Raw genomic sequence first — 7,446 nt, forward strand, 5'->3', positions numbered from 1 at the left:
AAGCCTTTAAGACCCCAGACGCTATACTTTTTGATAGCCGGGCACCATCAGCTTTCTTCGTCACATTTGCTTATGCACCCATTTGTCTTCAGTGGTTGTGTCGTGAAGGTGAGCATCATCGAATGCCAATTTAATAGAAGAAAGTATACTTGCGTTGAGGGAGTACTTGAGTGGAGGCCCAATGTCCTTCTGAGTAGTGAAGATTTCTTTATTGCTTGCAAGGATGGTATTTGTATTAGAGGTTGTCTTAAAAAGTCTGTTATGTCTACTTCAAGTCTAAGTCTAAATCTATAGATGTATTTTTAAAAAGGTGTGTGTGTGTGTGTGTGTGTGTGTGTGTGTTTTGTTGGTGGTGGTGGTGATGCAAAGGATCATGAGCTCTTCGAGGTAAATCTTTCAAAGGCAAATTCCAACTCTTTAAAAATTTCAAGCAATCATGTCTATTTGTTTTAAGTTAGTAAACACTACTCTTACAGAAAGGAGCCCTGCTGGGGTAATGGCTGTGCATTGGACTGAGATCTGCATGGTTGGCAGTTGAAACCACCAGCAGTTCTGTAGGAGAAAGACTGGGATTTCTCCTCCTGTAAACAATGATTGTTTCAGAAAACCACAGGGAGTCACGAGTCAGCGATGGCAGTGAGTCTATTTTGTTTCTTACTCTGTCAGATGTAAAGTGTGTTTATTTGGATTTTGTTTGTCTTATTTAAAATTATTTCAATTTCATTTTAATGAGAATTTTATAACACACTTTAAATAATTCTGATAATCATGGATCCTCACAGCATCATATCTCTGAATATGTTTGAATGGTCTTTCAGAGGTTGTCCTTTTTATCCAGGAGCCTCTGGATGGACTTGAACCTCCAATCTTCAGGTTTTCCGCTGTATATTTTAACCATCTGCAACATGCAGTGACTCCACAGTCTATGTATCATTAACTAAAAGTCGTTGTGTGATCTAGCCTTTAACTACATCTCTCATCTGAACCCTTACTTCTTTCAGATCACTTCATGAGCCCCAAGCACACTATGCCTTTGATATTCTTCAACACTCTGGGCATATTCTCAATTTAGTACAGTTCTCTGTTCCTGACGTACTCTTCCATAAATAGTCCTATATTTTATCATGTAATTAACTTCACTAGCCTATGTAAGAAATATTGATCTGCCCATGTCAAGCTTGCACCCTCTTTTCTGCTTTATCTTTTATATAGTGTGCATAACTACATCACACTGTGCCCTTTTTTTTGTATAATCTTATTAATCTCATCATCCTCTCTCACTAGAATGGATACTTCTTGAGGGAGAGTTCAGGTCAAAGATTTGTTTCTTGTCCTTAAAAGCTAACACAAAGCCAGCACTCAAAAATATTTGCTAAATTCTAATAATCCAAAATGAGTTTCTTTTAAATAAATAATTTTATTAGGGGCTCTTACAACTCATAACAATCCACGCATCGATTGTATCAAATCATACTTGTACATATGCTGTCATGATCATTTTCAAAACATTTTCTTTCTACTTGAGTCTTTGGTATCAGCAATTCTTTTTCCCCTCCCTCCCACCCTCACGAACCCTTGATAAATTATAAATTGTTACTACATTCATATCTTACACCCTCCACTGTCTCCCTTCACCCATGTTTCTATTTTTCACCTTCCTCAGAGTGGAAAGCAATTATACATAAATGATTGCAATCAGTTCCCCGTTTCTCCTTCTTCTCCCCTCACCTTCTCCCTACCCTCATGATATCACTATTCTCAGTACTGTTCCTTAAGGGTTAATCTGTCCTGGATTCTGTGTGTGGGGAGCTCTTATCTATACCAGTGTACACGCTCATCTAGCTGGATTGGTAAGGTAGAACTGGGGTAAGATAGTCGGGGGAGGAAGCATTAAAGAACTCGAGGAATGTTGTGTGTTTTGTTCTCAGTGCTATACTGTACCCTGGTTGGCTCATCTCTTCTTTGTGACCCTTCTGTGAGGGGATGTCCAATTGTCTACAGATGGGCTTTGGGTCTCCATCCTGTCAGCCCTTATTCACATTGATATGGTTGTTTGCTTTGGGCTCTCTGATGCCTGATGCCTGATCCTGTTGACTCCTTATGATCACACAGGCTGGTGTGCTTTTTCCATGTGCACTTTGTTGCTTCCCTGTTACATGGCCGTTTGTTTAACTTCAAGCCTTTAAGACCCCAAGCACTATATCTTGTCATAGCTAGGCACCATCAGCTTTCTTCACCACATTAGCTTATGCACCCATTTTGTCAAATTTAGTTTTAAAACCAATTTTTTGTGCATTACTTTAGCTAAAAATATTTTTTTAAAAGAAAAGAAAAAATATCCAAGCTGTGCTTCCATTCTATAATCCATTTTTTATATTTAATTACTATAATTAATTTATTGTGCTTAATTTTGAAAATATAATGAATAATTCACATTTTAAGTGAATAAGAATTAATATCTGGAAGATTTTAAATATATTATTTAATGACAATACATTATAATTCCTCTAAAACAAAATAGAAACAATCTCTTCATCTATGAAAATGTATCCATTTTATCCATCATTTCAAAAACAATCTGAATTGTTGGTTCTTTATTTGTAAGGACCATGTTCATTCTAGTGAATATCTGCTAATTATTGGGAACTGGAATATGAAGTTGGGCAAGTATAAATTTGGGAAAAATATTCTGGAAGTCTAGCATAGAAATACCCCTCTACCAAATCTTTAGAATATGGAAAACATATTTTATTTATATGAGGAGTACAGGGGGGCGGGGGGATTGGGGGGGTGGGAAGACGGACACCTGAATTGTTCAAAGCTTGGTTGTGGGGAGAAGTCAGACACTTGCTGCCAGACTGCTGTCTCATCCCACAGCAGGGCTGGGCCTGCTCCCTGCTGCTGGGGACAATGGCCTACTTCTCTCTGAAGCTTTGGGACCATTAGCTTGGTTCCTCTAGGTGGGGTTTGCACCCTACTGATAATGTTCCTATGGAGACCCAGAGACCAACCCCTAGACCACCCACTCATTGTTGTGTAACCTATAGTGCAGCCCCTTCCTGTGACGTATGTCTTTACCTGTAATTAGTGGGCTGGATTGCCCCCAAAAGGTATATAGGTGTGAGTCAGCAGAACTTCGCTCTCTGACCCTGAGCTCCTTGCTGCTCACTCCCTGCTCAGTCCCCTCTCCCTTGTTCCCTTCCCCTCCTTCCCTTCCCCCTCTCTCCACGTGGACCACCAAGCTGGGATGAGGTGAGCAATGTTGCTATGTATCATGCCTGACTGTATTATTGTATTATCTCTCATGCTCTCGATGACTTTAATATAATGCTTATATATCTCAACCGTACAATTGTGCATTACTGAACCCAGAAGTAGTATTACTGAACTCGTAGGAGTAATCAGTGGGTGGGTGCTGGTACCTCACCCTCCATCAGCGTCAATTATATTTTATTTAATACTACACTTGGTATTTAATTTTTTTTTTTTTTTTTTTTTTTACAAAACAGCCTCATCACCTTCAAACCACTCTCCATTACACTTAATGCACATGTAAAATCTGCAATTCCATTCTTGGAAATAATTTTCAAACCATTTGTTTGGATGGCTGTAGTGGAAAAGCCAGCCCCCACAACTAATCATGGGTTCGATAGGTGCAATTGTACGGTTTAGATATATAAAGATTATAATAAAGTCATAGAGAGCATGAGATAGAAGAGAGAGCAAAATAAGAGTCAGACGCATTTCATAGTAGCATGCTTACCTCAGCCTCACTTGGTGGTCCACTTGGAGACAGGGGAGACCACTGGAGGGCAGGAGAGAGGGGGAGGGTAAGGAGGACAAGGGGAAAGGGAACAGGGGAGCGAGGTCTGGGGGAAAGAGAATGGGAAGAGCCAAGGGGAGAGGAGAGGGAGCCGAGGAGAGAGTTTATTGCTAACCAACGCTTATAGATCTTTGGGATATGTACAACCCTCTAATTACTAATGACATAGGTCACAGGGAGGGGTTGCACTATAGGCTATACAGCAATGAGAGGGGGACAATCTGGGGGTACACACGCAAAAGGAAGGGGAAGGGTTAAGGGTATACATGTGGCAAGAAGGGCTGATCCTAGATTCAGGATGGCAGCCTAACTTTGGATGTCACTGAGCAGGTTTGATCTGTTCTCTGGCTCACTATAGAAACCATTATCAGTAGGTTGTAAACCCCACCTATAGGGACCAAACTGATGGTCTTGAGCCTTTAGGGTGAAGTAGCCCATTGTCCTTAACAGCAGGGAGTGGGCCCTACTTGTGGTGGGAGCAGACAGAAGTCTGGCAACTGAATGCCTTCAGGGAGGATACTTGACAATCATTTACCATTAGTTGGAAGCACTGCCCTAAGTCTAATATATATTTGGGGGAGATGATTTGAGAGAAATCTTTCTGTTTCCCACAGATGGCTGAAAGCACTTCCCTCTTTTTTTTTTTTCTTCACCTCTTCTATGTCATCAAATCGCTGTCCTTTCATGTCCCTCTTCATTTCTCATCCTGGCTTATAAAGTCACCTATAATTAAACTCTCCCTGAATATTCAGCTTTGTCTCCATTGTTCTTTGTAAATTGTTATCAAGACCTAATTCAAGGACCCATCTTCTAAAAAAACTTCAGATTTCCCTAATTGGATGGGACCGACCAAATTTTCTCCTGTGAGAATTAAGTATTCTCACCTTTCCCCATCACAATCATATGATCTATAAAACTTTTCGGATCTATAAAACATTGTGGAATCTGGCTCCACTCTCATAATTTTTATTATATTTCAGCCAATGCTACATTCATTTTGTCAATCCATCTTGTTGCTGCCCTTCTGCTCTTCCAAGTATGATATCCTTTTCCATGGATGGTCTTTCCTGATACAATATCAAAATATGAGCCAAATATCACCATGTTCTCTTCTAGAGAGCCTTTTGCTGTACTTCTTTCAAGACAGATGTATTTGCTTTTCTGTGTGATAGTTAGGCTTATTGTGCCAACATGGCTCCTGTATAGACATAGGGGCAGTGGATAGCCTATAAATCAGATTGCAGCTTGATTGGAGAGTGATTGAGATGAATGGTTCTCTAGAGGCAGGCCTCTCTCTCTGCCTGCTTCATCTTCCTATTGGAGAGTCACACAGCTGAGGACTTCCTGAGCTTTGAGATGGATCCACAAGACTCTGCACCCACCAGCCCGTGATCTTCTTGCATTCTCCATCATTGTATGTAGCTGTGTGAGTCTGAAGAGGGATTTATGGGCTTGTATCATAGTTATGGACTTAATTTGGACTGGGCTGGGTTGTTTTCTTGATATCCAAATACTCCTTGATATAAAGCTCTTTTTTACATATATATGAGTGTCACTGGATTTGTTTCTCTAGTCAACCCAGCCTAACACATTCTTGCAATTGATGGAACTTTCAATATTTTTCACCAGCATCATAAATCATAGGATTCAAAGCTATGGATAAAGGTAAAAGCATATATAAATACATTGATTCAAAAAAACAGAAGTATTGGCCTAGGCACATATATTTATATGGCAATACACTGAGGTAGTGAATGGACTTTGGGCCTCTGCTCATACTCTCCCTCAATGCAAGAACACTTTGTTCTAACAAACTGGCATTCTGTGATGCTCACCTTCCAGGCACAATCACTGAATACAAAATGTGTGCAAAAGCAAATGTAGTGAAGTGAGACAGTTTATTGTGCCAGCCTGGCTGAGAAACGCAGGTGGGATTGACTGAGGGGCAGAGAGATGGATGGCTTGGTGAGCCTCGCCTTTCTTGCCTCTCGCTCTGTGATCATCGGACCAGTGTGTGGCTGCCTTGCTTGTTCTGTGCCTCAATTTAAAGGCTACACAGCCTGTGGGACGCCTAGCCTGTGGACTGTGTTGCTGTAAATTGAGGTCCCTTTAAGACTTCTCTGGAGCTGGGGACTGGCGATTGGTGACCTGCCTTGTGATTGGCTGCTGTGCTGACATAAACTAGCTCTCTCTACAACTAGAGGAAGATCTGGCATCAGATAGAGACTTAAAGGACTGCTAGTCTCTCAACTTTCTCTCACGGACGTGAGTTGCACTAAGCCATTTATAGTGCTTCCAATTTAACTGTTTATTTCTTGTATTGTATATTTATCTGTATATGATTTAACATTTCATTTCTTGTTATATATCTAATTATCTTTATGATTTAACATTTCATTTTGTGTTATATATTAATTATCTTTATAAATAAATATATTATATTATCAGGAATTTGGTTTTATCTCTCTAGAGAACCCTGTCTAACACATGAAGAAAGTGGATGGTGCCCGACTATCAAAAGATACGGCATATGGAGTCTTAAAGACTTGAAGTTAAACAAGCAGAGAAGCAAAAAGCCCACATGGAAGAAGCACACCAGCCTGTGTGATCATGAGGTGTCGTTGGGAGCAGTTAACAGGGGTCATAAGACCACAAATACACAAACAAAAAAGCATATTGTTGAGAGAGAGAGAGGGCCAAGCAGATTCCCAAAACTCATCTGTAGACGATGGGACTTCCCCTCACAAAAGGGTCACAAGGAAGGGATGAGTTAGCCAGGGCACTAAAGCACCGATGAAACACCCAATATTACTCTGGTTCCTTAAGGCTCCCTTACCCCCCACTATCATGACCCCCTACTGCATTTCCCTGGAGGCTAGACTGGAACATGTGCGCAGGTACACAGGAAATGGACTAGTGATACAAGAAGGGTAGGGGAAAGATGGAGAGGGGAGGAAGGGGGATCCGATCACAATGATAGACATATAACCACACATACCCCCTACAGGGGGATGAACAACACAAAACATGGGAAAAGCAAGACAGTGGTTGGTGTAAGATATGAAAAAAAAATTTATAATTTATCAAGGAGTCACAAGGGTGGGGGCAGAGAGAGGTAAAAAAAAGAGGAGCAGATACCAAGGGCTCAATAGGAAATAAATGTCTAGAAAATGATGATGGCAACATATGTAAAAATATACTTGCTATAATTGATGTATGGATTGTTATAAGAGCCCCCAACAAAATTATATTTTATTATAAAAAAAACCCATCATAATTCAAATGTGTCATTTCCCTTCTTGTCTCCCTATTCGTTGTTCAGCCATCTCACGTATATGAGGTTTTTGATAATGTGGTGGCTTTGGACTAGCACACCTAGAACTCAAATGCATTTTGTTCTTTAACACTTCAAAGAGGATTGTACAGCAGATTTTCCCAAGAAGTCATTTTCTTTCTGTACTGCTATTTCTAGTAGCATTGATTGTGGATTTAAGCCACAAAAATATTTGTTAACTTCAATCTTTATTATTTTTCACCATATTGTCGATTGGTCCATTTATGAGGATATTTGCCTTTTTAACATTAATTTGTAATTCATGTTGAAAGCTATAGTCTTTGATCTT

The sequence above is a fragment of the Echinops telfairi genome, unplaced genomic scaffold (genome assembly GCF_000313985.2).
Source record: "Echinops telfairi isolate 266 unplaced genomic scaffold, ASM31398v2 ScPeMD7_16;HRSCAF=60, whole genome shotgun sequence".
NCBI lineage: Eukaryota > Metazoa > Chordata > Mammalia > Afrosoricida > Tenrecidae > Echinops > Echinops telfairi.